The sequence below is a fragment of the Cryptomeria japonica genome, unplaced genomic scaffold, assembly GCF_030272615.1.
Source record: "Cryptomeria japonica unplaced genomic scaffold, Sugi_1.0 HiC_scaffold_32, whole genome shotgun sequence".
NCBI lineage: Eukaryota > Viridiplantae > Streptophyta > Pinopsida > Cupressales > Cupressaceae > Cryptomeria > Cryptomeria japonica.
The window spans coordinates 540,001-567,327 of record NW_026728854.1 but is presented as its reverse complement, the minus strand read 5'-3'; the positions used below and the strand labels follow the sequence as shown (position 1 = coordinate 567,327).

The window sequence follows — 27,327 nt, the reverse complement described above, 5'->3', positions numbered from 1 at the left end:
GTGTGCTCCAAGGTGCGGCGTGCACGAAGTCGGAGCCCGGTTTGCCCCGGGTGCGCACCTCGCGTGCACCTTCGGCGGGGTTGCGCGCCCTGGTGGGCACCATGGTGCGCACCAAGGAGCGCTCCGAAGTGTGCTCCAAGGTGCGGCGTGCACGAAGTCGGAGCCCGGTTTGCCCCGGGTGCGCACCTCGCGTGCACCTTCGCCGCGGTGGGCACCATGGCGTGCACGAAGTCGGAGCCCGGTTTGCCCCGGGTGCGCACCTCGCGTGCACCTTCGCCGGGGTGGGCACCTCGGCTGGGTTGCGCGCCCTGGTGCGCACCAAGGAGCGCTCCGAAGTGTGCTCCAAGGTGCGGCGTGCACGAAGTCGGAGCCCGGTTTGCCCCGGGTGCGCACCTCGCGTGCACCTTCGCCGCGGTGGGCACCATGGCGTGCACGAAGTCGGAGCCCGGTTTGCCCCGGGTGCGCACCCCGCGTGCACCTTCGCCGGGGTGGGCACCTCGGCTGGGTTGCGCGCCCTGGTGCGCACCAAGGAGCGCTCCGAAGTGTGCTCCAAGGTGCGGCGTGCACGAAGTCGGAGCCCGGTTTGCCCCGGGTGCGCACCTCGCGTGCACCTTCGCCGCGGTGGGCACCTTGGCTGGGTTGGGCACCATTGAGCGCTCCGAAGTGTGCTCCAAGGTGCGCACCATGGCCCTCCAAGGTGCGCAGCATGGCGTGCACGAAGTCGGAGCCCGGTTTGCCCCGGGTGCGCACCTCGCGTGCACCTTCGCCAGGGTGGGCACCTCGGTGCGCACACCTTCTCAATGTTTTCTTGCCTTTTCTGGAAATTGGTGAAGGCAGCGCATCAAAGGTGCGCACCTCGATGTGCTCCGAGGTGCGAACCCGAGAGCGCTCCGAGGTGCCCACGAAGTCGAAAGTCGGGTTAATTGCATTGTTTTCCCCGGGTGCGCTCCGAGGTGCGCAACATCGGTGCGCACCAAGGAGGGCTCCGAAGTGTGCTCCAAGGTGCGCACGATTCGGAGCTCGGTTTGCCCGGGGTGCGCACACCTTGGCTGGGTTGCGCACCCTTTGTGCGCTCCAAGGTGCGCACGAAGTCGGAGCTCGGTTTGCCCCGGGTGCGCACCTTCGCCAGGGTGCGCACCTTGATGCGCACGCCTTGGCTGGGCTGCGCACCTTGGTGGGCGCCATGGTGCGCACCTTTCGTGCGCTCCAAGGTGCGCACGAAGTCGGAGCTCGGTTTGCCCCGGGTGCGCACCTTGGTGGGCGCCATGGTGCACTCCGAGGTGCCCAAGATTGGTGCGCACCAAGGAGCGCTCCGAAGTGCGCTCCAAGGTGCGCAGGTGCGCGCGAAGTCGAAAGTTGGGTTAATTGTCCGGTTTGCCTCGGGTGCGCACCTTGCGTGCACCTTCGCCAGGGTGGGCGCCTTGGTGCGCACACCTTGGCTGGGCTGCGCACCCGGGCGCGCACACCTTGGCACCCGCGTTTCCTTCATTTTAAATTTTTTTTTTTTACAATCTCTCAAGTGGGAAATTCTATAATCTCAACTTTTTTTGCCTTTTCAGGAAACTTTTGAATGGAGCGCATCATTGGTGCGCTCCGAAGTGTGCTCCAAGGTGCGCACCTCTGGTGTGCTCCAAAGCTCTCTCCAGCTGCGTGCACCTGCCCCGGCCGCGCACCCGGCCCCGCCCAGCTTCGCTCACCTGTCCCGGGCGTCTGGTGCGGAACCTTAGAGTAAGAAACATCACCGTGCACCTTGGCCAACGTGCGCGACTCGACCGAGCGCGCACTGGCCGAGGTGCACACCGATTTCACCTGGGTGCGCGCGCAGCACCTCGGGCGCACCGGGGTGCGCGCACAACGCCCGGGTTGCACCGTGGCCTGTGTGCTCGGGGCGCCTCGGGTGCGCGCTCGGTGTCGCCCCCGCGCGCGCGGTAGTGCGGGCAGCGCACCCCGGCCCGGCCCGGCCCCGACGAGAACGCAAACGGGCAAAAGGTTTATTCAAATAGCATTGCGACGCCCGGCGAAAAACTAAGAAAGGGTGCAACACCGGGACTTCCCGGGAGGTCACCCATCCCAGTACTACTCCGGCCCAAGCGCGCTTAACTGCGGAGTTCTGATGGGATCCGGTGCACTAACGCTGGTATGATCGCACCCGTTATGAGCTTGTCGCAGTGTGTACTTAGCAAACCGCGACCCACGTGCGAATCCACCCCGACCACCCACCCCCGTCGAGGTGCACACCCTCCCTCGCGAAGTGCGCCCCGTTCGCCAAGTGTGAGCCCTGCCCGGGTGCGCGCACCTTGCTAGGGCGTCGGGTGTGCACCCGGCCCGGCCTACGTGCGTGCACCTGGACGGGGCGTCGTGTGCGTGCAGTGTCCCGTCTGCAACGCGGTGCCCACACACCACCTCGGGCGCAACGACCTGCGCTCACATGTGGGCCGAGTGCACCTTGGTGCATGTTCGGGGCGCCTCGGGTGCACGCTCGATCTTGCCCCGGTGCACCAAGGCGCTCGGTTTGCCCCGGGTGCGCACTTGGTGCAAGGTGGGCACCCAAAATAGGGATCAAGCACCAAAACACAAGTTTCGGGATGCAAAATGGGACCCAAGGACCACAAATGCGTTCCAAGACCCATGATGGGTCCACGAGAACAAAAATGTGTTCCGAGACTTAATAAACAAATATTGGGTTTTAGGAGAAGAAACATGCTCTGATGCCCAAAACGAGAATCGACCCCGAAAAGGCCACAGGCCAAAAGTGGGATGCGAGACAAAAAAAAATGGGACCCGAGGACCAAAATTGGGTTCCCAGGTCGAAGACAGGGCAACCGGACAAGAAACGACCTCTAAGGCTCGAAATGAGTCCCGACGACTAAAACTTGACAAGAAGCACCCATCAGGCACCCAACTCGACACCCATGGGATGCCGACCCACCCGGGCTTCCACCTAGCACACCTTGGCACCCACCCACCCTCGCACCCAACCTCGCACCCAACTTAGCACCTTTGAACCCACATTGGCACTCACCCTGACCCTGGCACCTTGGAACCCACATTGGCACTCACCTTGACCCTGGCACCCACCTTTGCACTCACCTTGGGACCCACCCTGGCTCCCACCTCGGCACCCACCCAGACACCCACCTTGGTTCCTTGGCACCCACCTTGGATCCTTGGCACCCACCCCGACACCCACCTTGGCACGCAACTTGGCTACTTGCCACCCACCTTGGCTCCTTGACGCCCACCCCGACAACCACCCCGTGACCTACCCTGGCTAGGGTTGGTGCACACCCACCCTGGTGCCCACCTTGGCACCCACCCCATGACCCACCTTGGCACGCACCTTAGTACCCACCCCGTTACCCACCCTAGGACCCACCCCGTGACCCACCTTGGCCAGGGTGGGTGCCTTGGTGCGCACAACTTGCCTGGGCTGCACACCAGGGCGGGCTCAAGATGGCACCCGCGTTCCGTTTTTTTCACTATCTTTCAAAACGGAAATTTTAAAATCTCGTTTTTTTTTTTTTTTTGCCTTTTCTGGAAATTAGTGAAGGCAGCGCATCAAAGGTGCGCAATGCTGGTGCGAACCCGGGAGCGCTCCGATGTGTGCTCCAAGGTGCGGCGTGCACGAAGTCCGAGCCCGGCTTGCCCCGGGTGCGCACCTCGCGTGCACCTTCGCCGGGGTGAGCACCTTGGCTGGGTTGCGCGCCCTGGTGCGCACCAAGGAGCGCTCTGAAGTGTGCTCCAAGGTGCGGCGTGCACGAAGTCGGAGCTCGGTTTGCCCCGGGTGTGCACCTCGGGTGCGCACCTCGCGTGCACCTTCGCTGCGGTGGGCACCTTGGCTGGGTTGCGCGCCTTGGTGGGCACCATGCAGTGCACGAAGTCGGAGCCCGGTTTGCCCCGGGCGCGCACCTCCGCCAGGGTGGGCACCTTGGTGCGCACAACTTGCCTGGGCTGCGCACCAGGAAGGGCTCAAGATGGCACCCGCGTTCCGTTTTTTTCACTATCTTTCAGAACGGAAATTTTAAAATATCGTTTTTTTTTGCCTTTTCTGGAAATTAGTGAAGGCAGCGCATCAAAGGTGCGCAACGCTGGTGCGAACCTGGGAGCGCTCCGATGTGTGCTCCAAGGTGCGGCGTGCACGAAGTCGGAGCCCGGTTTGCCCCGGGTGCGCCCTGGTGGGCACCATGGTGCGCACCAAGGAGCGCTCCGAAGTGTGCTCCAAGGTGCGGCCTGCACGAAGTCGGAGCCCGGTTTGCCCCGGGCGTGCACCGCGGGTGGGCACCTTGGTGCGCATGCCTTGCCTGGGCTGCGCACCAGGGCGGGCTCAAGATGGCACCCGCGTTCCGTTTTTTTCACTATCTTTCAAAACGGAAATTTTAAAATCTCATTTTTTTTTGCCTTTTCTGGAAATTAGTGAAGGCAGCGCATCAAAGGTGCGCACCTCGCTGCCCACCACGGTGCGCAACGCCGGTGGGCACCCGGGAGTGCTTCGAAGTGTGCTCCAAGGTGCTGCATGCACGTTGTCGGAGCCCGGTTTGCCCCGGGTGCGCACCTCGCGTGCACCTTCGTCGGGGTGGGCACCTTGGCTGGGTTTGCCCCGGCTGCGCTCCGAAGCGGGGTTATTGGAGCGCCGCCTCTTTTTTTGTCGGAGCGTTTGGTGGGGTTTCTCGCATTGGCTCTTCCCAGGCCCGGTTGCCACCCTGGCGCGCACGAAGTCGGAAGTAGGGTTAATTGCCCGGGTGCGCACCTTTGCCAGGGTGGGCACCTTACCTGGGCTGTGCACCAGGGCGGGCTCAAGATGGCACCCGCGTTCCGTTTTTTTCACTATCTTTCAAAACGGAAATTTTAAAATCTCCTCTTTTTTTTGCCTTTTCTGGAAATTAGTGAAGGCAGCGCATCAAAGGTGCGCACCTCGCTGCCCACCTTGGTGTGCTCTGAGGTGCGCACCCGGGAGCGCTACGAAGTGTGCTCCAAGGTGCGGCGTGCACGTTGTCGGAGCCCGGTTTGCCCCGGGTGCGCACCTCGCCTGCACCTTGGCCGGGGTGGGCACCCTGGCTGGGTTTGCCCAGGGTGCGCTCCGAAGCGGGGTTACTGGAGCGCCCCCTCTTTTTTTGTCAGAGCGTTTGGTGGGGTTTCTCGCATTGGCTCTTCCCAGGCCCGGTTGTTGGGTGCGCTCCCACCCTGGCGCGCGCGAAGTTGGAAGTTGGGTTAATTGCCCGGGCGCGCACCTTCGCCAGGGTGGGCACCTTGGTGCGCACACCTTGGCTGGGCTGCGCACCAGGGCGGGCTCAAGATGGCACCAGCATTCCCTTTTTCTCACTATCTTTCAAAACGGAAATTTTAAAATCTCGTTTTCTTTTGCCTTTTATGGAAATTAGTGAAGGCATCGCATCAAAGGTGCGCACCTCGCTGCCCACCTTGGTGTGCTCCGAGGTGCCCACCACGGTGCGCTCCGAGGTGCCCACCACGGTGCGCAACGCCGGTGCGAACCCGGGAGCGCCCCGATGTGTGCTCCAAGGTGCGGCGTGCACGAAGCCGGACCCCGGTTTGCCCCGGGTGCGCACCTCGCGTGCACCTTGGTGCGCACACCTTGGCTGGGTTGCGCGGCCTGGTGGGCACCATGGTGCGCACCAAGGAGCGCTCCGAAGTGTGCTCCAAGGTGCGGCGTGCACGAAGTCCTAGCCCGGTTTGCCCCGGGTGCGCACCTTCGCCGCGGTGGGCACCATGGCGTGCACGAAGTCGGAGCCCGGTTTGCCCCGGGTGCGCACCTCGCGTGCACCTTCGCCGGGGTGGGCACCTCGGCTGGGTTGCGCGCCCTGGTGCGCACCAAGGAGCGCTCCGAAGTGTGCTCCAAGGTGCGGCGTGCACGAAGTCGGAGCCCGGTTTGCCCCGGGTGCGCACCTTCGCCGCGGTGGGCACCCTGGTGCGCACCATGGCGTGCACGAAGTCGGAGCCCGGTTTGCCCCGGGTGCGCACCTCGCGTGCACCTTCGGCGGGGTTGCGCGCCCTGGTGCGCACCAAGGAGCGCTCCGAAGTGTGCTCCAAGGTGCGGCGTGCACGAAGTCGGAGCCCGGTTTGCCCCGGGTGCGCACCTCGCGTGCACCTTCGGCGGGGTTGCGCGCCCTGGTGGGCACCATGGTGCGCACCAAGGAGCGCTCCGAAGTGTGCTCCAAGGTGCGGCGTGCACGAAGTCGGAGCTCGGTTTGCCCCGGGTGCGCACCTCGCGTGCACCTTCGCCGCGGTGGGCACCATGGCGTGCACGAAGTCGGAGCCCGGTTTGCCCCGGGTGCGCACCTCGCGTGCACCTTCGCCGCGGTGGGCACCATGGCGTGCACGAAGTCGGAGCCCGGTTTGCCCCGGGTGCGCACCTCGCGTGCACCTTCGCTGGGGTGGGCACCTCGGCTGGGTTGCGCGCCCTGGTGCGCACCAAGGAGCGCTCCGAAGTGTGCTCCAAGGTGCGGCGTGCACGAAGTCGGAGCCCGGTTTGCCCCGGGTGCGCACCTCGCGTGCACCTTCGCCGCGGTGGGCACCATGGCGTGCACGAAGTCGGAGCCCGGTTTGCCCCGGGTGCGCACCCCGCGTGCACCTTCGCCGGGGTGGGCACCTCGGCTGGGTTGCGCGCCCTGGTGCGCACCAAGGAGCGCTCCGAAGTGTGCTCCAAGGTGCGGCGTGCACGAAGTCGGAGCCCGGTTTACCCCGGGTGCGCACCTCGCGTGCACCTTCGCCGCGGTGGGCACCTTGGCTGGGTTGGGCACCATTGAGCGCTCCGAAGTGTGCTCCAAGGTGCGCACCATGGCCCTCCAAGGTGCGCAGCATGGCGTGCACGAAGTCGGAGCCCGGTTTGCCCCGGGTGCGCACCTCGCGTGCACCTTCGCCAGGGTGGGCACCTCGGTGCGCACACCTTCTCAATGTTTTCTTGCCTTTTCTGGAAATTGGTGAAGGCAGCGCATCAAAGGTGCGCACCTCGGTGTGCTCCGAGGTGCGAACCCGAGAGCGCTCCGAGGTGCCCACGAAGTCGAAAGTCGGGTTAATTGCATTGTTTTCCCCGGGTGCGCTCCGAGGTGCGCAACATCGGTGCGCACCAAGGAGGGCTCCGAAGTGTGCTCCAAGGTGCGCACGATTCGGAGCTCGGTTTGCCCGGGGTGCGCACACCTTGGCTGGGTTGCGCACCCTTTGTGCGCTCCAAGGTGCGCACGAAGTCGGAGCTCGGTTTGCCCCGGGTGCGCACCTTCGCCAGGGTGCGCACCTTGATGCGCACGCCTTGGCTGGGCTGCGCACCTTGGTGGGCGCCATGGTGCGCACCTTTCGTGCGCTCCAAGGTGCGCACGAAGTCGGAGCTCGGTTTGCCCCGGGTGCGCACCTTGGTGGGCGCCATGGTGCACTCCGAGGTGCCCAAGATTGGTGCGCACCAAGGAGCGCTCCGAAGTGCGCTCCAAGGTGCGCAGGTGCGCGCGAAGTCGAAAGTTGGGTTAATTGTCCGGTTTGCCTCGGGTGCGCACCTTGCGTGCACCTTCGCCAGGGTGGGCGCCTTGGTGCGCACACCTTGGCTGGGCTGCGCACCCGGGCGCGCACACCTTGGCACCCGCGTTTCCTTCATTTTAAATTTTTTTTTTTTACAATCTCTCAAGTGGGAAATTCTATAATCTCAACTTTTTTTGCCTTTTCAGGAAACTTTTGAATGGAGCGCATCATTGGTGCGCTCCGAAGTGTGCTCCAAGGTGCGCACCTCTGGTGTGCTCCAAAGCTCTCTCCAGCTGCGTGCACCTGCCCCGGCCGCGCACCCGGCCCCGCCCAGCTTCGCTCACCTGTCCCGGGCGTCTGGTGCGGAACCTTAGAGTAAGAAACATCACCGTGCACCTTGGCCAACGTGCGCGACTCGACCGAGCGCGCACTGGCCGAGGTGCACACCGATTTCACCTGGGTGCGCGCGCAGCACCTCGGGCGCACCGGGGTGCGCGCACAACGCCCGGGTTGCACCGTGGCCTGTGTGCTCGGGGCGCCTCGGGTGCGCGCTCGGTGTCGCCCCCGCGCGCGCGGTAGTGCGGGCAGCGCACCCCGGCCCGGCCCGGCCCCGACGAGAACGCAAACGGGCAAAAGGTTTATTCAAATAGCATTGCGACGCCCGGCGAAAAACTAAAAAAGGGTGCAACACCGGGACTTCCCGGGAGGTCACCCATCCCAGTACTACTCCGGCCCAAGCGCGCTTAACTGCGGAGTTCTGATGGGATCCGGTGCACTAACGCTGGTATGATCGCACCCGTTATGAGCTTGTCGCAGTGTGTACTTAGCAAACCGCGACCCACGTGCGAATCCACCCCGGCCACCCACCCCCGTCGAGGTGCACACCCTCCCTCGCGAAGTGCGCCCCGTTCGCCAAGTGTGAGCCCTGCCCGGGTGCGCGCACCTTGCTAGGGCGTCGGGTGTGCACCCGGCCCGGCCTACGTGCGTGCACCTGGACGGGGCGTCGTGTGCGTGCAGTGTCCCGTCTGCAACGCGGTGCCCACACACCACCTCGGGCGCAACGACCTGCGCTCACATGTGGGCCGAGTGCACCTTGGTGCATGTTCGGGGCGCCTCGGGTGCACGCTCGATCTTGCCCCGGTGCACCAAGGCGCTCGGTTTGCCCCGGGTGCGCACTTGGTGCAAGGTGGGCACCCAAAATAGGGATCAAGCACCAAAACACAAGTTTCGGGATGCAAAATGGGACCCAAGGACCACAAATGCGTTCCAAGACCCATGATGGGTCCACGAGAACAAAAATGTGTTCCGAGACTTAATAAACAAATATTGGGTTTTAGGAGAAGAAACATGCTCTGATGCCCAAAACGAGAATCGACCCCGAAAAGGCCACAGGCCAAAAGTGGGATGCGAGACAAAAAAAAATGGGACCCGAGGACCAAAATTGGGTTCCCAGGTCGAAGACAGGGCAACCGGACAAGAAACGACCTCTAAGGCTCGAAATGAGTCCCGACGACTAAAACTTGACAAGAAGCACCCATCAGGCACCCAACTCGACACCCATGGGATGCCGACCCACCCGGGCTTCCACCTAGCACACCTTGGCACCCACCCACCCTCGCACCCAACCTCGCACCCAACTTAGCACCTTTGAACCCACATTGGCACTCACCCTGACCCTGGCACCTTGGAACCCACATTGGCACTCACCTTGACCCTGGCACCCACCTTTGCACTCACCTTGGGACCCACCCTGGCTCCCACCTCGGCACCCACCCAGACACCCACCTTGGTTCCTTGGCACCCACCTTGGATCCTTGGCACCCACCCCGACACCCACCTTGGCACGCAACTTGGCTACTTGCCACCCACCTTGGCTCCTTGACGCCCACCCCGACAACCACCCCGTGACCTACCCTGGCTAGGGTTGGTGCACACCCACCCTGGTGCCCACCTTGGCACCCACCCCATGACCCACCTTGGCACGCACCTTAGTACCCACCCCGTTACCCACCCTAGGACCCACCCCGTGACCCACCTTGGCCAGGGTGGGTGCCTTGGTGCGCACAACTTGCCTGGGCTGCACACCAGGGCGGGCTCAAGATGGCACCCGCGTTCCGTTTTTTTCACTATCTTTCAAAACGGAAATTTTAAAATCTCGTTTTTTTTTTTTTTTTGCCTTTTCTGGAAATTAGTGAAGGCAGCGCATCAAAGGTGCGCAATGCTGGTGCGAACCCGGGAGCGCTCCGATGTGTGCTCCAAGGTGCGGCGTGCACGAAGTCCGAGCCCGGCTTGCCCCGGGTGCGCACCTCGCGTGCACCTTCGCCGGGGTGAGCACCTTGGCTGGGTTGCGCGCCCTGGTGCGCACCAAGGAGCGCTCTGAAGTGTGCTCCAAGGTGCGGCGTGCACGAAGTCGGAGCTCGGTTTGCCCCGGGTGTGCACCTCGGGTGCGCACCTCGCGTGCACCTTCGCTGCGGTGGGCACCTTGGCTGGGTTGCGCGCCTTGGTGGGCACCATGCAGTGCACGAAGTCGGAGCCCGGTTTGCCCCGGGCGCGCACCTCCGCCAGGGTGGGCACCTTGGTGCGCACAACTTGCCTGGGCTGCGCACCAGGAAGGGCTCAAGATGGCACCCGCGTTCCGTTTTTTTCACTATCTTTCAGAACGGAAATTTTAAAATATCGTTTTTTTTTGCCTTTTCTGGAAATTAGTGAAGGCAGCGCATCAAAGGTGCGCAACGCTGGTGCGAACCTGGGAGCGCTCCGATGTGTGCTCCAAGGTGCGGCGTGCACGAAGTTGGAGCCCGGTTTGCCCCGGGTGCGCCCTGGTGGGCACCATGGTGCGCACCAAGGAGCGCTCCGAAGTGTGCTCCAAGGTGCGGCCTGCACGAAGTCGGAGCCCGGTTTGCCCCGGGCGTGCACCGCGGGTGGGCACCTTGGTGCGCATGCCTTGCCTGGGCTGCGCACCAGGGCGGGCTCAAGATGGCACCCGCGTTCCGTTTTTTTCACTATCTTTCAAAACGGAAATTTTAAAATCTCATTTTTTTTTGCCTTTTCTGGAAATTAGTGAAGGCAGCGCATCAAAGGTGCGCACCTCGCTGCCCACCACGGTGCGCAACGCCGGTGGGCACCCGGGAGTGCTTCGAAGTGTGCTCCAAGGTGCTGCGTGCACGTTGTCGGAGCCCGGTTTGCCCCGGGTGCGCACCTCGCGTGCACCTTCGTCGGGGTGGGCACCTTGGCTGGGTTTGCCCCGGCTGCGCTCCGAAGCGGGGTTATTGGAGCGCCGCCTCTTTTTTTGTCGGAGCGTTTGGTGGGGTTTCTCGCATTGGCTCTTCCCAGGCCCGGTTGCCACCCTGGCGCGCACGAAGTCGGAAGTAGGGTTAATTGCCCGGGTGCGCACCTTTGCCAGGGTGGGCACCTTACCTGGGCTGTGCACCAGGGCGGGCTCAAGATGGCACCCGCGTTCCGTTTTTTTCACTATCTTTCAAAACGGAAATTTTAAAATCTCCTCTTTTTTTTGCCTTTTCTGGAAATTAGTGAAGGCAGCGCATCAAAGGTGCGCACCTCGCTGCCCACCTTGGTGTGCTCTGAGGTGCGCACCCGGGAGCGCTACGAAGTGTGCTCCAAGGTGCGGCGTGCACGTTGTCGGAGCCCGGTTTGCCCCGGGTGCGCACCTCGCCTGCACCTTGGCCGGGGTGGGCACCCTGGCTGGGTTTGCCCAGGGTGCGCTCCGAAGCGGGGTTACTGGAGCGCCCCCTCTTTTTTTGTCAGAGCGTTTGGTGGGGTTTCTCGCATTGGCTCTTCCCAGGCCCGGTTGTTGGGTGCGCTCCCACCCTGGCGCGCGCGAAGTTGGAAGTTGGGTTAATTGCCCGGGCGCGCACCTTCGCCAGGGTGGGCACCTTGGTGCGCACACCTTGGCTGGGCTGCGCACCAGGGCGGGCTCAAGATGGCACCAGCATTCCCTTTTTCTCACTATCTTTCAAAACGGAAATTTTAAAATCTCGTTTTTTTTTGCCTTTTATGGAAATTAGTGAAGGCATCGCATCAAAGGTGCGCACCTCGCTGCCCACCTTGGTGTGCTCCGAGGTGCCCACCACGGTGCGCTCCGAGGTGCCCACCACGGTGCGCAACGCCGGTGCGAACCCGGGAGCGCCCCGATGTGTGCTCCAAGGTGCGGCGTGCACGAAGCCGGACCCCGGTTTGCCCCGGGTGCGCACCTCGCGTGCACCTTGGTGCGCACACCTTGGCTGGGTTGCGCGGCCTGGTGGGCACCATGGTGCGCACCAAGGAGCGCTCCAAAGTGTGCTCCAAGGTGCGGCGTGCACGAAGTCCTAGCCCGGTTTGCCCCGGGTGCGCACCTTCGCCGCGGTGGGCACCATGGCGTGCACGAAGTCGGAGCCCGGTTTGCCCCGGGTGCGCACCTCGCGTGCACCTTCGCCGGGGTGGGCACCTCGGCTGGGTTGCGCGCCCTGGTGCGCACCAAGGAGCGCTCCGAAGTGTGCTCCAAGGTGCGGCGTGCACGAAGTCGGAGCCCGGTTTGCCCCGGGTGCGCACCTTCGCCGCGGTGGGCACCCTGGTGCGCACCATGGCGTGCACGAAGTCGGAGCCCGGTTTGCCCCGGGTGCGCACCTCGCGTGCACCTTCGGCGGGGTTGCGCGCCCTGGTGCGCACCAAGGAGCGCTCCGAAGTGTGCTCCAAGGTGCGGCGTGCACGAAGTCGGAGCCCGGTTTGCCCCGGGTGCGCACCTCGCGTGCACCTTCGGCGGGGTTGCGCGCCCTGGTGGGCACCATGGTGCGCACCAAGGAGCGCTCCGAAGTGTGCTCCAAGGTGCGGCGTGCACGAAGTCGGAGCCCGGTTTGCCCCGGGTGCGCACCTCGCGTGCACCTTCGCCGCGGTGGGCACCATGGCGTGCACGAAGTCGGAGCCCGGTTTGCCCCGGGTGCGCACCTCGCGTGCACCTTCGCCGGGGTGGGCACCTCGGCTGGGTTGCGCGCCCTGGTGCGCACCAAGGAGCGCTCCGAAGTGTGCTCCAAGGTGCGGCGTGCACGAAGTCGGAGCCCGGTTTGCCCCGGGTGCGCACCTCGCGTGCACCTTCGCCGCGGTGGGCACCATGGCGTGCACGAAGTCGGAGCCCGGTTTGCCCCGGGTGCGCACCCCGCGTGCACCTTCGCCGGGGTGGGCACCTCGGCTGGGTTGCGCGCCCTGGTGCGCACCAAGGAGCGCTCCGAAGTGTGCTCCAAGGTGCGGCGTGCACGAAGTCGGAGCCCGGTTTGCCCCGGGTGCGCACCTCGCGTGCACCTTCGCCGCGGTGGGCACCTTGGCTGGGTTGGGCACCATTGAGCGCTCCGAAGTGTGCTCCAAGGTGCGCACCATGGCCCTCCAAGGTGCGCAGCATGGCGTGCACGAAGTCGGAGCCCGGTTTGCCCCGGGTGCGCACCTCGCGTGCACCTTCGCCAGGGTGGGCACCTCGGTGCGCACACCTTCTCAATGTTTTCTTGCCTTTTCTGGAAATTGGTGAAGGCAGCGCATCAAAGGTGCGCACCTCGGTGTGCTCCGAGGTGCGAACCCGAGAGCGCTCCGAGGTGCCCACGAAGTCGAAAGTCGGGTTAATTGCATTGTTTTCCCCGGGTGCGCTCCGAGGTGCGCAACATCGGTGCGCACCAAGGAGGGCTCCGAAGTGTGCTCCAAGGTGCGCACGATTCGGAGCTCGGTTTGCCCGGGGTGCGCACACCTTGGCTGGGTTGCGCACCCTTTGTGCGCTCCAAGGTGCGCACGAAGTCGGAGCTCGGTTTGCCCCGGGTGCGCACCTTCGCCAGGGTGCGCACCTTGATGCGCACGCCTTGGCTGGGCTGCGCACCTTGGTGGGCGCCATGGTGCGCACCTTTCGTGCGCTCCAAGGTGCGCACGAAGTCGGAGCTCGGTTTGCCCCGGGTGCGCACCTTGGTGGGCGCCATGGTGCACTCCGAGGTGCCCAAGATTGGTGCGCACCAAGGAGCGCTCCGAAGTGCGCTCCAAGGTGCGCAGGTGCGCGCGAAGTCGAAAGTTGGGTTAATTGTCCGGTTTGCCTCGGGTGCGCACCTTGCGTGCACCTTCGCCAGGGTGGGCGCCTTGGTGCGCACACCTTGGCTGGGCTGCGCACCCGGGCGCGCACACCTTGGCACCCGCGTTTCCTTCATTTTAAATTTTTTTTTTTTACAATCTCTCAAGTGGGAAATTCTATAATCTCAACTTTTTTTGCCTTTTCAGGAAACTTTTGAATGGAGCGCATCATTGGTGCGCTCCGAAGTGTGCTCCAAGGTGCGCACCTCTGGTGTGCTCCAAAGCTCTCTCCAGCTGCGTGCACCTGCCCCGGCCGCGCACCCGGCCCCGCCCAGCTTCGCTCACCTGTCCCGGGCGTCTGGTGCGGAACCTTAGAGTAAGAAACATCACCGTGCACCTTGGCCAACGTGCGCGACTCGACCGAGCGCGCACTGGCCGAGGTGCACACCGATTTCACCTGGGTGCGCGCGCAGCACCTCGGGCGCACCGGGGTGCGCGCACAACGCCCGGGTTGCACCGTGGCCTGTGTGCTCGGGGCGCCTCGGGTGCGCGCTCGGTGTCGCCCCCGCGCGCGCGGTATTGCGGGCAGCGCACCCCGGCCCGGCCCGACCCCGACGAGAACGCAAACGGGCAAAAGGTTTATTCAAATAGCATTGCGACGCCCGGCGAAAAACTAAAAAAGGGTGCAACACCGGGACTTCCCGGGAGGTCACCCATCCCAGTACTACTCCGGCCCAAGCGCGCTTAACTGCGGAGTTCTGATGGGATCCGGTGCACTAACGCTGGTATGATCGCACCCGTTATGAGCTTGTCGCAGTGTGTACTTAGCAAACCGCGACCCACGTGCGAATCCACCCCGGCCACCCACCCCCGTCGAGGTGCACACCCTCCCTCGCGAAGTGCGCCCCGTTCGCCAAGTGTGAGCCCTGCCCGGGTGCGCGCACCTTGCTAGGGCGTCGGGTGTGCACCCGGCCCGGCCTACGTGCGTGCACCTGGACGGGGCGTCGTGTGCGTGCAGTGTCCCGTCTGCAACGCGGTGCCCACACACCACCTCGGGCGCAACGACCTGCGCTCACATGTGGGCCGAGTGCACCTTGGTGCATGTTCGGGGCGCCTCGGGTGCACGCTCGATCTTGCCCCGGTGCACCAAGGCGCTCGGTTTGCCCCGGGTGCGCACTTGGTGCAAGGTGGGCACCCAAAATAGGGATCAAGCACCAAAACACAAGTTTCGGGATGCAAAATGGGACCCAAGGACCACAAATGCGTTCCAAGACCCATGATGGGTCCACGAGAACAAAAATGTGTTCCGAGACTTAATAAACAAATATTGGGTTTTAGGAGAAGAAACATGCTCTGATGCCCAAAACGAGAATCGACCCCGAAAAGGCCACAGGCCAAAAGTGGGATGCGAGACAAAAAAAAATGGGACCCGAGGACCAAAATTGGGTTCCCAGGTCGAAGACAGGGCAACCGGACAAGAAACGACCTCTAAGGCTCGAAATGAGTCCCGACGACTAAAACTTGACAAGAAGCACCCATCAGGCACCCAACTCGACACCCATGGGATGCCGACCCACCCGGGCTTCCACCTAGCACACCTTGGCACCCACCCACCCTCGCACCCAACCTCGCACCCAACTTAGCACCTTTGAACCCACATTGGCACTCACCCTGACCCTGGCACCTTGGAACCCACATTGGCACTCACCTTGACCCTGGCACCCACCTTTGCACTCACCTTGGGACCCACCCTGGCTCCCACCTCGGCACCCACCCAGACACCCACCTTGGTTCCTTGGCACCCACCTTGGATCCTTGGCACCCACCCCGACACCCACCTTGGCACGCAACTTGGCTACTTGCCACCCACCTTGGCTCCTTGACGCCCACCCCGACAACCACCCCGTGACCTACCCTGGCTAGGGTTGGTGCACACCCACCCTGGTGCCCACCTTGGCACCCACCCCATGACCCACCTTGGCACGCACCTTAGTACCCACCCTGTTACCCACCCTAGGACCCACCCCGTGACCCACCTTGGCCAGGGTGGGTGCACCCACCCTGGTGCCCACCTTGGCACCCACCCATCCTAGCACCCAGCCTGTGACCGGGCTTGGAACCCAACCTTGCACCCGTCTTGGCCAGTGTGGGTGCGCACCCATCCTGGCACCCACGTTGTGACACACCCTTTAACCCACGCACCCTAGCAGCCACGTTGGCACCCACCTTGGAACACAACCTAGCAACTTGGCACCCACCCCGTGACCCACCTTGGCATCCACCATAGCAGTCGCCCACTTGGCACCCACCTTGGAACCCAAGTTGGCACCCACCTCGGCACCCACCTTGACACTTGTGGACCCACCTTGCCACTCACCCTAGCATCGACCCATCCTAGCACCCACCCTGGCACCTTTGCACCCTAGCACTCACCCATCCTAGCACCTAACCTGTGACCCACCTTGACACTCACCCTCGCACCCACCTTGGAACCCAACCTAGCACCCACCCACCCTGACACCAACCCTAGCACCTACCCACCCTTGCACCCACCCTGTGACCCATCTTGGCACCCACCCATCCTACCACTCAACCTATCACCCACCTTCTCACCCACCTTGGCATCCACCTTAGCACCCACCCACACTGGCACCTTGGCACCCACCTCGGGCAAGGTGGGTGCACACCCACCCTGACACCCAATTTAGAACCAACCGAGCATGTTACCCACCTTGGCACCCACATTGCAGCCCACCCTAGTACCCACCCTATGACCCACATTGGCATCCACACCCTAGCACCCAGGCACCTCGACACCCGCCTTGACACGCACCCTAGCACTAAACCTGTGACCCACCTTGGAACTCACCCTAGAACCCACCCACCCTGTGAACCACCTTGGCATCCACCTTAGCACCCACCCACCTTGGCACCCACTCTAGCACTCACCCATCCTAACACCCAACTTGTTACCCACCTTGGCACCCGCCCTCGCGTCCACCTTGAAACCCACCCTAGCACCCACCCACGCAGGAGCCCACCTTGGCACCCAACCTAACACCCACGCATCCTGGCACCCAACTTGTGACCCACCTTGGAACCCACCCTAGTACCCACCTTTGAACCCACTATATCACCAACCCACCTTGGCACCCACCCTATGACCCTCTTTGGAATCCACCCTAGCACGCACCCACCCTGGCACCCACCATGGAGCGCACCCTAGCACCCACCCACCTCGGCACGCACCTCAACACCCACCTTGGTGTGCGCACTGCGCCAACCTCTCAAAGACCCTATGTGGTGCGCTCCAAAGTGTACACCTTTGGTGCGCTCCAAGGTGCGCACCTTTGGTGCACACCGAGGTGCACACCAAAGTGTGCACCGAGGTGAGCACCAAAGTGCACTCCAAGGTGCACACCAAGGCGTGCACCTTTGGTGCGGTCAATGCAAACGAATTCGGAAGTTGGGGTCGATGTCCTAATCGCTGCTGCAGACTACACGTATGAGAATCGGACAAATAGCTTTATATAGGGGAGGTGTTGCGTTTGATGGGTCGACTCCCCTGGTTGTGTGCACTGCACCAACTTCAAAGACCCTGTCTTGTTTAAGAAGTCAAAAGTTGGGGTGGATGTCCTAATCATTGCTGCAGTCTACGCATGTATGAGAATCAGACAAATAGCTTATATAGGGGAGGTGTTGCATTCGGTGGGTTGACTCCCCTGGTTGTGCGCACTGCGCCAACCTCAAAGACCCCGCATAGCAGAAGAAGTCGGAAGTCGGATTTTGGTGAGCACCAAGGCGTGCACCTTTGGTGCGGTCAACGCAGACGAATTCAGAAGTTGGGGTGGATGTCCTAATCGTTGTTGCAGGCTACACATGTATGAGAATCAGACAAATAGCTTATATAGGGGAGGTGTTGGGTTTGATGGGTCAACTCCCTTGGTTGTGCGCATTACGCCAACCTCAAAGACCTTGTTTTCGTTAAGAAGTCAAAAGTTGGGGTCAATGTCCTAATGGCTCCTGTAGGCTACACATGTATGAGAATCGGACAAATAGCTTATATAGGGGAGGTGTTGGGTTTGATGGGTCGACTCCCCTGGTTGTGCGCATTACGTCAACCTCAAAGACCTTGTTTTCGTTAAGAAGTCAAAAGTTGGGGTCGATGTCCTAATTGCTCCTGTAGACTACACATGTATGAGAATCAGACAAATAGCTTATATAGGGGAGGTGTTGGGTTTGATGGGTTGACTCCCCTAGTTGTTCGCATTACACCAACCTCAAAGACCTTGTTTTCGTTTAGAAGCCGAAAGTTGGGGTCGATGTCCTAATTGCTCCTGCAGGCTACGCATGTATGAGAATCAGACAAATAGCTTATATAGGGGAGGTGTTGGGTTTGATGGGTCGACTCCCCTGGTTGTGCGCATTGCGCCAACCTCAAAGACCCTGCATTGCGGATGAAGTCGAAAGTCAGAGTTTGGTGTGCTACAAGGTGTGGTCGAAGGTGCTCACCTAGGTGTGCACCTTTGGAGCGCAGGAAAAGTGCCCTCCAAAAGTGCGCACCTTTGGAGTGCACAAAAGTGCCCTCCAAAAGTGCGCACCTTTGGAGCGCACAAAAGTGCCCTCCAAAAAGTGCCCTCCAAAAGTGCGCACCTTTGGAGCGCACAAAAGTGCCCTCCAAAAAGTGCCCTCCAAAAGTGCGCACCTTTGGAGTGCAGAAAAGTGCCCTCCAAAAAGTGCCCTCCAAAAGTGTGCACCTTTGGAGTGCACAAAAGTGCCCTCCAAAAGTGCGCACCTTTGGAGCGCAGAAAAGTGCCCTCCAAAAAGTGCCCTCCAAAAGTGCGCACCTTTGGAGCGCAGAAAAGTGCCCTCCAAAAAGTGCCCTCCAAAAGTGCGCACCTTTGGAGCGCAGAAAAGTGCCCTCCAAAAAGTGCCCTCCAAAAGTGCGCACCTTTGGAGCGCAGAAAAGTGCCCTCCAAAAAGTGCCCTCCAAAAGTGCGCACCTTTGGAGCGCACAAAAGTGCCCTCCAAAAAGTGCCCTCCAAAAGTGCGCACCTTTGGAGCGCACAAAAGTGCCCTCCAAAAGTGCGCACCTTTGGAGCGCACAAAAGTGCCCTCCAAAAGTGCGCACTTTTGGTGCGCACCAAGGCGCTGGTTCGGTCGTTGCAGGCGAGTTCGGAAGTTGGGGTCGATGTCCTGAGCGGAGGTGCAAACTACACAGGTGTCGGAATCGGACAAATAGCTTATATAGGGGAGGTGTATGCTTCGATGGGTCGACTCCCCAGGTTGAGCGCACCGCGCCAACCTCAAAGACCCTACGGTATGGATGAAGTCGGAAGTTGGGTCCGATGACCGATTCGATTAGTAGGTATGCTCATGAGGTCGGAATTTGGGTCCGATGACCTGCCATGTGCAGGAAGGCGAATGTTGGCACTGTGCGTTGCAAGGTGCACACCAAGGTGCTGGTGCGGTCTTTTTAGTCGAGTTCGGAAGTTGGGGTCGATGTCCTGATCGGAGGTGCAAGCTACACAGGTGTGGGAATCGGACAAATAGCTTATATAGGGGAGGTGTATGCTTCGTTGGGTCGACTCCCCGGGTTGAGCGCACCGCGCCAACCTCAAAGACCCTACGGTATGGATGAAGTCGGAAGTTGGGTCCGATGACCGATTCGATATGTAGGCATACTCGCGAGGTCGGAATTTGGGTCCGATGACCTGCCATGTGCAGGAAGGCGAATGTTGGCACTGTGCGTTGCAAGGTGCGCACCAAGGCGCTGGTTCGGTCGTTGCAGGCGAGTTCGGAAGTTGGGGTCGATGTCCTGATCGGAGGTGCAAACTACACAGGTGTGGGAATCGGACAAATAGCTTATATAGGGGAGGTGTATGCTTCGTTGGGTCGACTCCCCGGGTTGAGCGCACCGCGCCAACCTCAAAGACCCTACGGTATGGATGAAGTCGGAAGTTGTGTCCGATGACCGATTCGATATGTAGGCATACTCGCGAGGTCGGAATTTGGGTCCGATGACCTGCCATGTGCAGGAAGGCGAATGTTGGGACTGTGCGTCGCAAGGTGCGCACCAAGGCGCTGGTGCCGTCGTTGCAGTCGAGTTCGGAAGTTGGGGTCGATGTCCTGGTCAGAGGTGCAAACTACACAGGTGTGGGAATCGGACAAATAGCTTATATAGGGGAGGTGTATGCTTCGATGGGTCGACTCCCCGGGTTGAGCGCACCGCGCCAACCTCAAAGACCCTACAGTATGGATGAAGTCGGAAGTTGGGTCCGATGACCGATTCGATACGTAGGCATATTGGCGAGGTCTGAATTTGTGTCCGATGACCTGCCATGCGCAGGAAGGCGGAATTTGGGTCCGATGACCGAGTTGATGGCGTGCCATGCGCAGAAAGGCGGAATTTGGGTCCGATGACCGAGTTGATGTTGATGGCCCGCCATGCACAGGAAGGCGGAATTTGGGTCCGATGACCGATTTGAAGGCGTGCCATGCGCAGAAAGGCGGAGTTTGGGTCCGATGACCGAGTTGATATTGATGGCCCGCCATGCGCAGGAAGGCGGAATTTGGGTCCGATGACCTGACATACGCATGGAGTCCGACTCGGGGGCCGATGTTCGATTCGATGACTTGCATTGTGGGTAAAGTCGGAAGTTGTGGTCTTTGACCCGATTCGATGACCAGACTTCGGCTGCTTGAGAATCGGACAAATAACTTATATAGGGGAGGTAGTGTTCTCGAGCATCCTCCCCCCGTGCCCGTTTATGTCGATTGATGCTGGTGCTCGACTGGTTGGAGCGCTCGGATGCAAAAATCTTGCACCAGGATTTATCGATTGTGATGGACACGGCAAGTCTCCTGATTGCTATGCAGGAGCTCATCGTGAATCTCTATGCGGCCTTGGTATGGACTCGACCTGCGGAATGGTTCGGCAATGGTAGTCGCTCCAACACGTCCTTGCAATGGCCACAGAGGTGATTCGACTAGAGCTCCAGTCTAGCTTTTGGGTTGCTTGGCGGACTGGTATAGCCGCGATCGAGTTCCGGCCATGAACGTTTTAGATAGCTCTTGGGCTTTCTGGGACGGAAGTCGGAAGTTTGGGCTGTTGTCCGATTTGATGACCATTCTTCGGATGTGTGAGAATCGGACAAATAACTTATATAGGGGACTGTGTTGTCTCACGCAGCCCCCTCCGTGCCCCTCTATCTCGACCGATGTTGGTGCTTGAAAGGGTTGGGATCGCTCGGATTTATAAACGTGCACCACCATTTGTCGAGTGTGAGGGACGCGGCAGGTCTCCTAAATGCTATACGGGCGCTCTCTGAGAATCTCTATCCGGCCTCGACACAGACTAGTCTTGCTGAATGGTTTGGCACTGGTAGTCGATCCAACACGTCGTTGTTGTGGCCGCCTAGGCGATTCGATTCGAGCCCCCGTCTAGCTTTTGGGTTGCTTGGCGGATTTTGCCCTATCCGCAAGTGAGCTCGGTCCCTAAACGTTCGAGAAACCCGATTGCTATGCGCCGACTCTCTTTCTTGCGAGCCTCCATCTAGCTTTTGGGTCTCTACGGAACGGAAGTCGGAATCTGGGACCGTTGTTTGATTCGACGAGGCAGACTACGGTTGTGCGAGAATCGGACAAATAACTTATATAGGGGAGGTGTTGACTGGAGCATTCTCCCCCGTGCCCCTCTAACTCGACCAATGCTGGCGCTCGAACGGTGGTAGCGCTCGGATTTTCGTTGAGCGCCAGCATTGGTCGATTTAGAGGGGCATGCGAGATTCCCGAATGCTATGCGAGGGCTCTAACGGAAATGTCTATTGGTTTCGGTATGGATGCAATTGCGAGTGGTTCGGCAAAGGTAGTCGTTCCGATGCGTCCATGTCGTGGCCAAATCGATAATTCGATTTGAGCCCTCGTATAGCATTTGGGTCTCTCGATGTGATTCCGCATTCCAGTCCCTTTGGGCACTGCTTGAGCCGCATCCCAGGGGGTTCCCTTCCCAATAATCTGCCTCGCAACCCGATTGCTATGCGGTGAGGCTCCTCGGCCGCCTCGGAACTATCTGTGTATCAGACGCATCGCGGGATAAGGGGTTGGCAACGGTAGTCGCCCCAAGCGCGTCCGATGCTTGGACCATTCCGAGGCGGCCCTGAAGCCTCTTCCGTCTAGCCGTTGGGTCCTTCTCGCCGCATCCCTTGCCTCGCACCCCGATTGCTATGCGGTGAGGCTCCTCGGCCGCCTTGGAACTATCTGTGTATCAGACGCATCGCGGGATAAGGGGTTGTCACTGGTAGTCGCCCCAAGCGCGTCCGATGCTTGGACCATTCCGAGGCGGCCCTGAAGCCTCTTCCGTCTAGCCGTTGGGTCCTTCTCGCCGCATCCCTCGACTCGCACCCCGATTGCTATGCGGTGAGGCTCCTCGGCCGCCTTGGAACTATCTGTGTATCGGACGCGTCGCGGGATAAGGGGTTGTCACTGGTAGTCGCCCCAAGCGCGTCCGATGCTTGGACCATTCCGAGGCGGCCCTAAAGCCTCTTCCGTCTAGCCGTTGGGTCCTTCTCGCCGCATCCCTCGCCTCGCACCCCGATTGCTATGCGGTGAGGCTCCTCGGCCGCCTTGGAACTATCTGTGTATCGGACGCGTCGCGGGATAAGGGGTTGTCACTGGTAGTCGCCCCAAGCGCGTGCGATGCATGGACCATTCCCAGGCGGCCCTGAAGCCTCTTCCGTCTAGCCGTTGGGTCCTTCTCGCCGCATCCCTCGCCTCGCACCCCGATTGCTATGCGGTGAGGCTCCTCGGCCGCCTTGGAACTATCTGTGTATCGGACGCGTCGCGGGATAAGGGGTTGTCACTGGTAGTCGCCCCAAGCGCGTCCGATGCTTGGACCATTCCGAGGCGGCCCTGAAGCCTCTTCCGTCTAGCCGTTGGGTCCTTCTCGCCGCATCCCTCGCCTCGCACCCCGATTGCTATGCGGTGAGGCTCCTCGGCCGCCTTGGAACTATCTGTGTATCGGACGCGTCGCGGGATAAGGGGTTGTCACTGGTAGTCGCCCCAAGCGCGTCCGATGCTTGGACCATTCCGAGGCGGCCCTGAAGCCTCTTCCGTCTAGCCGTTGGGTCCTTCTCGCCGCATCCCTCGCCTCGCACCCCGATTGCTATGCGGTGAGGCTCCTCGGCCGCCTTGGAACTATCTGTGTATCGGACGCGTCGCGGGATAAGGGGTTGTCACTGGTAGTCGCCCCAAGCGCGTCCGATGCTTGGACCATTCCGAGGCGGCCCTGAAGCCTCTTCCGTCTAGCCGTTGGGTCCTTCTCGCCGCATCCCTCGCCTCGCACCCCGATTGCTATGCGGTGAGGCTCCTCGGCCGCCTTGGAACTATCTGTGTATCGGACGCATCGCGGGATAAGGGGTTGTCACTGGTAGTCGCCCCAAGCGCGTCCGATGCTTGGACCATTCCGAGGCGGCCCTGAAGCCTCTTCCGTCTAGCCGTTGGGTCCTTCTCGCCGCATCCCTCGCCTCGCACCCCGATTGCTATGCGGTGAGGCTCCTCGGCCGCCTTGGAACTATCTGTGTATCGGACGCGTCGCGGGATAAGGGGTTGTCACTGGTAGTCGCCAGAAGCGCGTCCGATGCTTGGACCATTCCGAGGCGGCCCTGAAGCCTCTTCCGTCTAGCCGTTGGGTCCTTCTCGCCGCATCCCTCGCCTCGCACCCCGATTGCTATGCGGTGAGGCTCCTCGGCCGCCTTGGAACTATCTGTGTATCGGACGCGTCGCGGGATAAGGGGTTGTCACTGGTAGTCGCCCCAAGCGCGTCCGATGCTTGGACCATTCCGAGGCGGACCTGAAGCCTCTTCCGTCTAGCCGTTGGGTCCTTCTCGCCGCATCCCTCGCCTCGCACCCCGATTGCTATGCGGTGAGGCTCCTCGGCCGCCTTGGAACTATCTGTGTATCGGACGCGTCGCGGGATAAGGGGTTGTCACTGGTAGTCGCCCCAAGCGCGTCCGATGCTTGGACCATTCCGAGGCGGCCCTGAAGCCTCTTCCGTCTAGCCGTTGGGTCCTTCTTGCCGCATCCCTCGCCTCGCACCCCGATTGCTATGCGGTGAGGCTCCTCGGCCGCCTTGGAACTATCTGTGTATCGGACGCGTCGCGGGATAAGGGGTTGTCACTGGTAGTCGCCCCAAGCGCATCCGATGCTTGGACCATTCCGAGGCGGCCCTGAAGCCTCTTCCGTCTAGCCGTTGGGTCCTTCTCGCCGCATCCCTCGCCTCGCACCCCGATTGCTATGCGGTGAGGCTCCTCGGCCGCCTTGGAACTATCTGTGTATCGGACGCATCGCGGGATAAGGGGTTGTCACTGGTAGTCGCCCCAAGCGCGTCCGATGCTTGGACCATTCCGAGGCGGCCCTGAAGCCTCTTCCGTCTAGCCGTTGGGTCCTTCTCGCCGCATCCCTCGCCTCGCACCCCGATTGCTATGCGGTGAGGCTCCTCGGCCGCCTTGGAACTATCTGTGTATCGGACGCGTCGCGGGATAAGGGGTTGTCACTGGTAGTCGCCCCAAGCGCGTCCGATGCTTGGACCATTCCGAGGCGGACCTGAAGCCTCTTCCGTCTAGCCGTTGGGTCCTTCTCGCCGCATCCCTCGCCTCGCACCCCGATTGCTATGCGGTGAGGCTCCTCGGCCGCCTTGGAACTATCTGTGTATCGGACGCGTCGCGGGATAAGGGGTTGTCACTGGTAGTCGCCCCAAGCGCGTCCGATGCTTGGACCATTCCGAGGCGGCCCTGAAGCCTCTTCCGTCTAGCCGTTGGGTCCTTCTCGCCGCATCCCTCGCCTCGCACCCCGATTGCTATGCGGTGAGGCTCCTCGGCCGCCTTGGAACTATCTGTGTATCGGACGCGTCGCGGGATAAGGGGTTGTCACTGGTAGTCGCCCCAAGCGCGTCCGATGCTTGGACCATTCCGAGGCGGACCTTAAGCCTCTTCCCTCTAGCCGTTGGGGCTTTCTCGCCGCATCCCTCGCCTCGCACCCCGATTGCTATTCGGTGAGGCTCCTCGGCCGCCTTGGAACTATCTGTGTATCGGACGCATCGCGGGATAAGGGGTTGGCAGTGGTAGTCGCCCCAAGCGCGTCCGATGCTTGGACCATTCCGAGGCGGCCCTGCAGCCTCTTCCGTCTAGCCGTTGGGGCCATCTCGCTGCATCCCCCACCTCGCACCACGATTGCTATGCGGTGAGGCTCCTTGGCCGCCTCGGAACTATCTGTGTATCGGACGCATCGCGGGATAAGGGGTTGTCACTGGTAGTCGCCCCAAGCGCGTCCGATGCTTGGACTATTCCGAGGCGGCCCTGCAGCCTCTTCCGTCTAGCCGTTGGGGCCATCTCGCCGCATCCCCCAGCTCCTCGGCCGCCTCGGAACTATCTGTGTATCGGACGCATCGCGGGATAAGGGGTTGGCAGTGGTAGTCGCCCCAAGCGCGTTCGATGCTTGGACTATTCCGAGGCGGCCCCGCAGCCTCTTCCGTCTACCCTTTGGGGCCATCTCGCCGCATCCCTCGCCTCGCACCCCGATTGCTATGCGGTGAGGCTCCTCGGCCGCCTGGGAACTATCTTCGTATCGGATGCATCGCGGGATAAGGGGTTGTCACTGGTAGTCGCCCCAAGCGCGTCCGATGCTTGGACTATTCCGAGGCGGCCCTGTGGCCTCTTCCGTCTAGCCGTTGGGGCCATCTCGCCGCATCCCTCACCTCGCACCCCCATTGCTATGCGGTGAGGCTCCTCGGCCGCCTTGGAACTGTCTTCGTATCGGAAGCATCGCGGGATAAGGGGTTGTCACTGGTAGTCGCCCCAAGCGCGTCCGATGCTTGGACTATTCCGAGGCGGCCCTGCAGCCTCTTCCGTCTAGCCGTTGGGGCCATCTCGCCGCATCCCCCACCTCGCACCCGGATTGCTATGCGGTGAGGCTCCTCGGCCGCCTTGGAACTATCTTCGTATCGGACGCATCGCGGGATAAGGGGTTGTCACTGGTAGTCGCCCCAAGCGCGTCCGATGCTTGGACTATTCCGACGCGGCCCTGTGGCCTCTTCCGTCTAGCCGTTGGGGCCATCTCGCCGCATCCCCCACCTCGCACCCCGATTGCTATGCGGTGAGGCTCCTCGGCCGCCTTGGAACCATCTTCGTATCGGACGCATCGCGGGATGAGGGGTTGTCACTGGTAGTCGCCCCAAGCGCGTCCGATGCTTGGACCATTCCGAGGCGGCCCTGAAGCCTCTTCCGTCTAGCCGTTGGGGCCTTCCCGCCCCATCCCTCGCCTCGCACCCCCGATTGCTATGCGGTGAGGCTCCTCGGCCGCCTTGGAACCATCTGTGTATCGGACGCATCGCGGGATAAGGGGTTGGCACTGGTAGTCGCCCCAAGCGCGTCCGATGCTTGGAGCATTCCGAGGTGGCCCTGAAGCCTCTTCCGTCTAGCCGTTGGGGCCTTCCCGCCCCATCCCTCGCCTCGCACCCCGATTGATATGCGGTGAGGCTCCTCGGCCGCCTTGGAACTATCTGTGTATCGGACGCATCGCGGGATAAGGGGTTGGCACTGGTAGTCGTCCCAATCGCGTCCGATGCTTGGACCATTCCGAGGCGGCCCTGCAGCCTCTTCCGTTTAGCCGTCGGGGCCTTCCCGCCGCATCCCTCGCCTCGCATCCCGATTCCTATGCGGTGAGTCTTCTCGGCCGCCGCGGAACTATACCTGTTATTGCTACTGCATCCTTCGGCTGGTAACCTCCTCTGCCGCCTTGGAACGTTCTCTTTGTCGGACGCGTCGCGGGATAAGGGGTTGGCACTGGTAGTCGCCCCAAGCGCGCCCGATGCATAGACCACTCCGAGTTGACCTTGCTTTCAGCCTCTCACATGCATAGACCTCTCTGAGTCGACCCTGCAGCCTCTCACGTTTAGCCTTTGGAATCTCGCCTCACAACATGATTGCTATCCTTGATGCATCCCTTGCCTCGAGCCCTGATTGCTTTCTTGGCTGCATCCCTCCTCTCCTCACAGCCCGGTTGTCATCACTGCTTCATCCGTCGCTTCATGCATTCTGGCTGCTGGGCCCTTCCCACCGCACACCTCGATTGCTATCTCTTCTGCATCACACACCCCGATTGCTATCTCTGCTACATCCCTCGGCTCTCACTTCTGCATCCTTCGCCTCCCACCTCGATTGCTATCAATGCTGCATCCGTAACCTCACACCCCGATTGCTATGCGGGGAGGCTCCTTGGCCGCCTTGGAAATTTCTGTGTGTCGGACGCACCGCGGGATAAGGGGTTGGCACTGGTAGTCGCCCCAAGTGCGCCCGATTCTTAGACCGCTTCGAGGTGACCTCGTAGCCTCTTTCGTCCAGGCTTCCTGCCTTCAACGCCCTTTTTACACCTCGATTGCTATGCGCGGGCTCGTTGGCGTCTATCACCTCTCTGCGAAGAGTGGCACGATGATTGTTGGGGTAAATCGTAGCAGTCCGATCTCTGGCCTTGGGCCATTGTGAGGGCTGATCGATTTCCTGTGCGCATCTCGTGTTCGCCCAGTAACAGACTCGACGACTTGTAATCGGTCTTGTTCCCGATTGTTCCTGGAGGTAGTCTTCGGAACTCTTGGATTTGACCTGTCACTCGAACTGTCCTCTTCCGAGGATGCTTGTGTGTGTGTGCTTGTGCCATTTCCTTGGCGGTATTAACGAGATATTAAAGAGCGGAGTGAGCGCCTCGCCCAGCTATGTTTGGGGCTCTCACTCCCTTACCCGGTGTGCGACCGCTTTGCACGTAGGTTGCGGAGCATCGCGA

General features: G+C 61.4%; 3 non-coding genes across 3 annotated transcripts; all 3 read right to left on the bottom strand.

Annotated features, from left to right (window-relative positions):
* Window positions 1-2,032: 2,032 nt before the first annotated feature.
* LOC131861766 (5S ribosomal RNA) lies at window positions 2,033-2,151 on the bottom strand. The gene has a single exon (XR_009360797.1). It is a non-coding gene; the product is annotated as a 5S ribosomal RNA (ribosomal RNA).
* Window positions 2,152-8,140: 5,989 nt separating this feature from the next.
* On the bottom strand, window positions 8,141-8,259 carry LOC131861765 (5S ribosomal RNA). Its single transcript, XR_009360796.1, has one exon. It is a non-coding gene; the product is annotated as a 5S ribosomal RNA (ribosomal RNA).
* Window positions 8,260-14,174: 5,915 nt separating this feature from the next.
* Window positions 14,175-14,293, bottom strand: LOC131861763 (5S ribosomal RNA). Its single transcript, XR_009360794.1, has one exon. It is a non-coding gene; the product is annotated as a 5S ribosomal RNA (ribosomal RNA).
* Window positions 14,294-27,327: the final 13,034 nt, after the last annotated feature.